A 9818-nucleotide genomic window follows, 5' to 3' on the forward strand; every position below is an offset into this window, starting at 1 on the left:
TACAAAAAATTTATAATTATAATTATAAATATTAATAATAACTTATTAATAAATTATAAATTCTGAAAAATTATATAGAAATTCTGAAAAATTATGTGAAAAACTCTGAAAAAAATTTTCGCCGGGGTTATAATTCGAAAACTAATGATTGAAGAAAAACGTTATCATAATGTTTTGAAAAGCTCTCAAAGTAACCTATAAGAAAATGTAATGAAATATATGGAGTTTTATTTAAGAAATTGATAGTGACTTTCACGTGACCTTCAAAAAATGTTTCACAAATCAATGATGTTATTAATTTGACAAGTTGCAGTTATAGCTTATTTTGTTTTTTGTTGTACATAATTTATTTTTCCATGCTCTATGTCTTTGTGTTTAAATGTGTACCGGTTTCGCCAGATCATCATCTGATTCTGTGTTGCTACCGACAACGCAGAGTACTCAGAAGCCTTAATTAACTTCAACTGTATGTAAAATAATCACACATTTTGTGCGACCATCATGAATTGTAAATTACAATTATATTGACTTTTAAATTGAATTCTGCGATAATAATTTATTTTGTTTACTGTTAGTACCTCTCTTATGTATCTCCATAGTACGATTAATTAAAACAATTACGATTTTTTTATAGGCATGTCCATTTACAACTATGCATTAGATCTCACAAACTAAACAAAATATTCAAAATATCAATGTTACTTCAAATATTATGGAGCTTCCACATGTTAATAAACACATATATCAGTATAAATTTTTTATACAAAAATCAAAAATTGTCATCTGATTACGTTATGACAATTTTATATCGATGTATATTTTACATTCCGTTTAACATCTTATTTTTCATATCAAATTACATATGTCAAATCTATTTATCATAAGGTATAGTAAAATTAAAACATTATTAATTATTTATAACTGTAATTATTTATAACTGGAATTATACAGTCAAGCAATAATTTTGTAAATTAAAAATTACATTATCATTAAAATTACAAATATCGAAGTCTTCTTCCAAATGACGTAATCTTTTGAGTATAAAATTTTCAGTTTTATTAAAGATTTTCATGCTGTACAAAAACAATTTTAGATAAACGAGACAGTATCAATTCTTCACAAATTGTTCAATTATAATCTCGATGAAGAGTTACATGATCTGGTAAATAATGACAAGATTTTATGTAGAATTCTAATTATTACATAAGTAATTTTACCAGCGTTTATAGAAGTTCGTGCATGTGCATAAATGTCATCGAATGATTATGTAAAAATTGGGACATTATAAAACAGCAATTGTGTTATTCATTTTTGTTATTTTATTTGTCAGGCATCCGTTTTTGTTTATTATTAAAACACCAATTGTGTCATCTGTTTATACATATTAGGACATTAGGATACTTAGTCATATAGTATATGTTAATACCATAGGTAGGTTGGGTTAAAAAGTTTTATGAATTATTTTTTACTATATACGCAAAAGCGAATTTGTAATTTATGGATTATACTATCAGTGTCTTACAAAATAAACACTATGCATTTTAGCACATAAAATTGAAAACATTTTATGAAACTTTTCCAATTAGTGTTATACGTACAAATAGTCTAGAATATGTATATAAAGGAATATATCTATTACTAAATTAAAAATGCTGAATTGTATACAATTTGAGTTACTTTCAATCAGTTCTATACATCGCCATGGAATTTTTTAATATGCCGTTTATTCAACTAAAACTAAAATAGTGGAGTTAAATGGTTAAGAGAATATAAAATTTGTCTAAAAATTAAATATTAAAAATTAACATTATTTATTCCGAAATTGGAAAATAGATGAACTTTTACACATATTAAAGTTAAAATAACAAAATGTTATTTAACTTAAGGGATAGGATTCTTTGAGAGAGAGAGAGAGAGAGAGAGAGAGAGAGAGAGAGAGAGAGAGATATCTAACAATATATAATAATACATTTGATGTTTTTAGCAGTGTATTAATTTTTTATATAGCCGTTTAGAGCTTAAGCATGTATCCGAACTTGCATGACAGATAGTGTATATCTAATATTTCAATGATTTTATTCAATTATTTAATTTCAATTAGATATTACAATTTATATTGCAAATCAAACTGAGGGAGGTAAAATTTGGTGTGGGATATTTCTGCTATGGATATAATTTCATTTACCATGTATGTAATATTAAATAAAATTATAATTATATGTAATAAAAGTATACATATATAATAGAATAAACACATCTACATTGAATTCTGCAAATTACATAAATATCTAAATGGCAACATTATATTAGAATCACTTTTCAATTAAATGCATTTGTTTATCTTTCATGATTATTTTATGTATAAAAATTCTTTTATTCTTATAAATAATTGAACACAAATATTTTCATTAAGTGTAATAAAAATGTTATATAATATATTTTTTCAGATGTACGAGTACAGTGCAGCTTTCTCCTTCCTGACAGTTTTAATACAGGTACAGAATCTCCATAACGCAATGCTGCAAGAAAAATTTATCAGAAATGGGGTAATACGTTTCCTGAAGATTTTTTGCGCTTAACATGACACCGTTGACAGAATTTGCCATGCACGTCAGGATTTTGAGTAAATCGAAATGAAATGGAGCAAAAATATTTTTGGCCATTTGTAATATTTTTTTTGTAGCAAAAGAATCCAGATAACCAAGTAATTTAGCACATGAGCAAACTGACGCATTGTTTTATATTTGGCATACATTTATTGACATCAAAATAAGACACGTTACAAATGCAGCAATATGAATGCAATCAGTTAATGAAATTTCAAAAACGAACGATCGACAATAACTGTACGTTACTGTCGACAAGGTGACAGCAATGAATGATTAATTATTCTATCTTGAGCATACTATTCGATGATACTGCATTTTTAAATAATTGACAGAAATACGAACTAAATATTGTGTGTGTCTATAAAGTATGTGGATAACACTGTAAATATGGAATGTTACAAAAATCTAAAATTCGAACAGCTATAACTTTATAAAAAAAAGTCGTACTATCTTGAACCGAAGTTTGTTTGAAAACTCTTGAATTATACTCGTACTTTTACATGCCGTTTAGTTTATTTAAAAATTAATTTCTTTTTGCTGCAAACTAATGAATTGTTAAATATGATCAAAAATTTCATTCCAATTTACTCAAAACCCTAATGTGTTGCGTCAATTCTGACAATAGCATCGTGTTCAGTGCGAAGAAATCTTCGGAAAATATACTATCACATTTCAGAAAGAAAATAAAAAAGTCATTTTTTGTCGCGCGGTCTTCAGGATTCACATGTTGATTTTATATAAGCTTTTTTAAATGTTTGTTGAACATTAGATATATTTAGAAAACATAATAAAACGTGTATAAACCAATAGATACTACTTGAGATATAATACATCTTTTATTCTTTTTAATGCATAAGAAAATGGTTTGATCAGGAAATGAAAGTAATTCGTCACTTGTAATAAAATTACAGTTACTAGTTACTTTTTTGGTAACTTTACTGATAACTGCGTTACCTTTTTTTTGGTAACTGTAACGGTAACGAAGTTAAATTTTTTTAGTAACGATAACGAATTTTACAATTAATTTCATTGTTTCTTTGCATATAATTGAACACAATACTACACAAGCCACTCACACTGTAAACAAATTTTGTAAATTTATTCATATAATACATGTAAAAATTACGTGATTAGTCCTGCAAATATAAAAAAATCAGACAATTTCATAGAAATTATGTAATTCCACAAAAATGTTAATTTGCATTTATTGTGCAAATATATCTTATTTTACATGAAAAATTACGTAAATAGTAAGATATTTTAATAAATTTAAATATTTTCTATAATTATTCAAATTATAGTAATATAACTGTAATTTTTTGCATATTATTGTTGTATCAAATGTATAATAATATATAATGCAAAATGTATTGTCATATTATTGTTCCTATAACTACACATACACATTCTAATTGTACTTCCACAATCTACTTAGTTATAAATCAAGAAATTACTTTCATTTTTATATTGAGAATTTACAAACGCGTGAACGTTTATAACTATTATTGTGGGTCTCAAAATTATATTACTTATATAGTATATATACCATTATAAAATAGTTGTAATTTTACACAAAAATTTTTTACAATGCATGGTGCTTGTACTAGAAAGCCCCTAGGTCCGTCCGCTGTAATTAGCGGTCGTTGATTTAAAAAAAGTAATCATATTAATAAATATTTTTTAAATATTTTTCAGCTTTTTGGATTGTTTTAAACATGATATTTACGCAACATCACCGAAAGCCTAATTGATGTTAACTTCAGCGCATTCTAGCAGTTCGATTATTGTGCCAGTCGTCTCAGATCAGGCGGACTGCATACCGTATTATTTTATGACTTCTATGCGTGTTGTATCTTGTAAAATAGAACGAAGAGAAATTTTATCCTTTATTATTATATGTGAACGACAAAAAACGAATCATACAACATGCGCTTCACGCGTAACTCAAAACGCATCTGAAACCCTAACTATGAGATAACTACATCGCTACGCAGCTTTTCATACCATAAAATATTTGTGCAACGGTATTGTTACTGTCTTAACAAATAAAGAAAACCTTTTTGTTCGAAAACTTCAGTGAAATATTTAATTGATTGTACTTAAAAAAAATTAGGATATTAAACATGTGTCTTAATTATACAATACATATATACATTTCTGCGTAATTAAATTCGTTCCTTTTTAATGCCATAAGACTAAAAATAAATATAAAAATAAAAACAATGCAAACACTATTAAAATTTATTTCATGTCGCTATTTTAAGTAATTTTTAATTCTAACATTTACAGCAGTTGTCTATGTAAGATAATTTTTCGAAGTACATTTTACTTTTTTAGACATTTTTCAATTTTATTGATCATATTATTCGCTGGCCTAGTTGTACATAGCTGAATGATTTAGTAATTAGACAGTTTCAATTAATATATTTATACCTATATAAGCAAACATACAACGTATTATAAAAAAAAATGTATAATAAAAATGTATTCTAAAACAAAATTTACGTAATTATCTGAAGTCATTTTAGGAAAGATTTCGATTTATTGGTGTAAATAAGGTTTCTTGCACTTTGAAGTCATTATGTTCAAAACATTTTTTCATCAAGTATCGTTATTGTAATGAGTATAATGAGTAAAATACAAAATATAAATTTATTGTATATAAACATTTAGAAATTATTTTATAATTAAGTACGTTTAGAAGTTATTACGTAAACGACAAGTAAATAAGATATTACAGCGTAAAACTGAAAATAACTTTAAAAGAATAATCTTAAAATATTATAAAGAAGTAATTTACAGAGGTAAATAAAAAAGTTTTACTCTAAGGAGAAAAATTATTATAACTCTTAACATTATTTATAATTTGTAATGTTACAAATATCAATCATGTGAATTGATTTATATATTTTATTGTTCCGACGACAATTACTTACGCTTATAAGAATGGATAGCGTATATGCAAAAATGTTAATAATTATTTCTCGAAAATGATAGGTCGTAACGTATCTTTATTTACATATGGTTAAATTCATAAAAAAATAATCTTTAATTTGATAAAAAAAAAAGATTGAAAATTTAAGAAAATTATGGGTAGTGGGGATATTTTATTAGCCAACAAAAATATAAAAAAATATTTTTTTTTTACAATTTGAAAGTACTCTTGGAACCATACTTAAAAAAAAAATTTTTTTTTATCTTTTATACTTCCAACAATATTCGCCTAAAAACAAATCTCTTAAACATGAGTTAGCACGTATAAAAAATTAAGTTTCTTTTAGATTTTCGTGTTTTACAACATATTTTATGGATAATCAAATCGGTTCCGGACAATTATAAAACTTCCTTATTAGTGGAATTAGTTGTGTGTTAAATTGGAAACAAAATTAATGTAAAAAAAATCTTAAATATCGAATATGTATTTATATCACAGAAAAATACATATTTAAGTATGATCGAAGTGCTGTTTAATTATCCTGAACTGTATGAATATTTTCACGAGATGAAGGATTTACCAAGTAATTATATATGAGCCATATGTAATTCGGGTACATTGTTAATTGATCGAAGCGAATGACATCATTGCTGAGAAGATTCATGATCTATCCAGTACCGGTTTGATTCATGGATGTTGTGCTCAATCATAATAACTACACAGTTTTGGAAATAATTATAAATTGAACAATAGATCTTATCACTTTCTTTTCACTCCGTTCATACATTCATTTTTACATACAAGCCCAACATGAACATTTTTTTGATTGATTTTTACAAAAATGATATACAAAATTCTCTATGAAAATTGTAATAAAATTGAATAAAACTTAATATAAATAAAGCTTAATATAAATTAGAACCATTCTCCATAAATCCTGTTCTATGAACAATTTAATCAACCATTTGTAACATCTCTGAAATAGACACGCGCTCGCACATTGTCACACACATTCCCATATATATATTTTTTTTTGTATTATTTTTATTAGTGGTATTTATTATATATAAATATTTTTCTATGATTTTGTAATGTGTGTGGATGTTTAATAAGAATATGAAATATTTTGTTTATTAAATTATAAAAAAATTATTTAAATAAAAAAGTCTTCTATTTGTTTTCGCAACAAGTAAAAATTACAATTTTTTATTTAGCTGGACTTTTGTCTATTTATAGTCTTCCGGAAAAGAAAATTTTTTTCATATATAATCACATTTCATATATAAATACTATACAAAACTATGAATCACTATACAAAATTATTAAGTAAAAATTTTTAATTATGTATAATTTATTATATAATTATTTGTAGATATATTCCATTTATAAATAAATCTTCGGAATATATATTATAATATTTCAAAGAGTATTTGAATGCTGAACAAGGTTATTGTTCTAGAATTTCTTGCAGAATAATATAGAATTTAAAATATAAAATAACAAATTATCATAAAATGAACTCAATTTGTTTATTTCTATAATCATTTGGGGCATTCAAAGCAAAATTTGTAAACAATAACAATAATTATATTAGGACTTTCGAATTTTAAACAATAACAAAAAGATATAATAAGCTAATAAAAGTCAGCAACGATAAACGGCGCAATTATTTAGTGAACAATCAATAATCAAAAATTAGATTGATGTCTTCTTTATTTTGAACGTTTCGACTCTCTTTAGAGTCCTTCTCAGCAAGAATGATACAAGTATAATTAGCTCATATATTCATAATGTTTAAGTCACTCACAAATTGACAAAGATGCAGCGTTGTTAATCATCACGGAATAGCATGAAGCATTGCATGAAGCTTTGTTAAACATATTAAAACTTAATAAAAAGTAGAATTGTTAAAATCAAATATAAAAATCACACATTTTTAGAACACACGTCCGTATACGACGATGTGTCACTCCAAATCTCTGACGTGTTGCTGACTCTCATTAACCTATTATAGTTATCTTTTTGTTATTGTTTAAAATTTTTAATAAATATTTTTTTAACACTTAAATATTATTAATGATCTACAAATTGATATTATACTTTTTACCCTACATAACAGTACTTTTTTTTTGTAAATGTATAATTGCAAGATAAAATGTTTATCAATTATTCACAAATAACTTCCTGTCTTTAAACTTCGAGGGCTCGTTCTGATCTAAACCGTTTTAAGTTTCAATTTTTGTAGCAAAATCGAAACATTTATTTCTGTAATATTTATATTGCAATATGCAATATTATTTATAATTGTAATATTAATTTCAAAAATATGACAAATAAATATTTGACCATTTTTCTCAATATAGGTATGACCTTCAATGTTTACAAATAACATGTTTGCTGGTACAATATTCATTACAGAATAACGTCTTTTGAGTGATCTTATCTTTTTTATAACAGCTCATCAAGAATTTGTCATCATACATAATTATACATAAACGGTTGTACGTAATTTGCAACGGTTATAAATAAATTATGTATAAATAAGTTATGTATAACCGTTTATGTATGAAAAATATTTTGCCGGGCTACTATATTTTAAAAGAGATAACATCTCTCGGAAGACACGTCACTCCACAATGAATATTGTACATGCAAACGTGTTATTGGTAGTCATTATAGTTAATTATATAATAACATTGTACCAGCAAAAGTTATTGGTAACGATTAGAAGTGAGATTCGAAAAAGCTTTTTCTGCGACTATTAATTGTATCGTCTATGCCGAGTTTGATAACGTTTTAAAAATCGATTCCTCGCATCAAGTTATTGTCGACTTTTTCGGTTAGTTCTACAGCTTTCGCGAGAAAATTATTTTCCCTCCCCCTACTACGCATTTTTTCTCGTCTAATTGGACGCGAGAATACGAAAAAGCTTCAATTTAGATCGCGACACCAACGCCAACGTTTCGTGACGTAAAAAAGAGTAGCGAAATTTCGAATATAATATCATAATGGATATAGTCATCGACATACAAGGTTTTCGCGATGTCGAAGAAAACATTATTCCGAAAGAAGTCGCGGTTCTAGCGAGTTAACGCTGCGATCACCGGACACTGGATTATGACGTTGCCCTGTCCATTTGAAGATTTACCCGTGAGAACAAAACGAGAAAACAACTGGCTTACACGAAATTATCATGCAATCGAATGGTTCGATGGAGACGTCAATCCAAAAAACTTTACGATACATCTGCGTGACATTACACGGCACGCTCGCTACATCTATACCAGAGGACAAGAGAAGATTCGATATCTGAGCAATCTACTTTCTAGAAACGTATATAATCTGGGGGGAATTTCTCCGGCTTTCAAAAATCTACCAGATTTCGAAGACCGTGGACAACGCTGCACGCATCACGGATTTCGAGCCAGCGCCGAATCACGCTGCGCCTTACGCAACGCTTACAAATTGAAACGCTGGCTAACTGTACGACATAGCAACAATTCGAGTTATGATAACCTTTCTTCGGAAAATTGGAGCGAGAGCGTCGTCGAGAGCAAAGAAACCGACAGCGAGAATTCTTCAATTCAATTTAAAAATCAGAAACACGATATCGCCCACAACATTGAAGCGTGGAGGCAAAACATCGTGACGAAAAAGACGAATCAAAGCGCGGACAAACAAGTGACAGACGAGGAGAAAAAAGACCTCTCAAAATTCGACTCGTGGACCGATAGAGATAAAGCTGACACCAACGTCTCGCAAGCATCGAGCATTTTAGGGAGTTCCACGTTGCATACACCAGCAAAAGAGGTACACTTTGAATTTACGCAAACATTTCCTCTCTCACGCTCTCCGACGACGAGAAATGAATTCGCTGGAAGTTTTAAACGCATTACATCATCTCCGTGTACGATATACGGGGGTCTATCCTGCCGATCGACTGCCGAGGGTGTGGACGAGATCGACCGCCATTGTCGCTAACACGGACGATCGACCCGGGCAACTCTGGGTCGCCTTCTACATCGATGAGCGCGGGACAGGAACGTATTTCGATAGCTACGGCTTGCCGCTCTTGGATCCAAAATTCCTCTTACGACTTCGACGAAACTCCACCACGTATCGCTGGAATACGACAACGCTGCAAGGAATACTTTCTCAAACTTGCGGACAATACTGTTGTTTATTTCTATATTATTTGTGTAATGGCTATAATCTTAATCAGTTTCTTGATCTGTTTACCTCTGATTATAAGCGAAATGATCGTTTAATTGTAC

Source organism: Trachymyrmex septentrionalis, unplaced genomic scaffold (assembly GCF_001594115.1).
Source record: "Trachymyrmex septentrionalis isolate Tsep2-gDNA-1 unplaced genomic scaffold, Tsep1.0 scaffold187, whole genome shotgun sequence".
Classification (NCBI taxonomy): Eukaryota; Metazoa; Arthropoda; class Insecta; order Hymenoptera; family Formicidae; genus Trachymyrmex; species Trachymyrmex septentrionalis.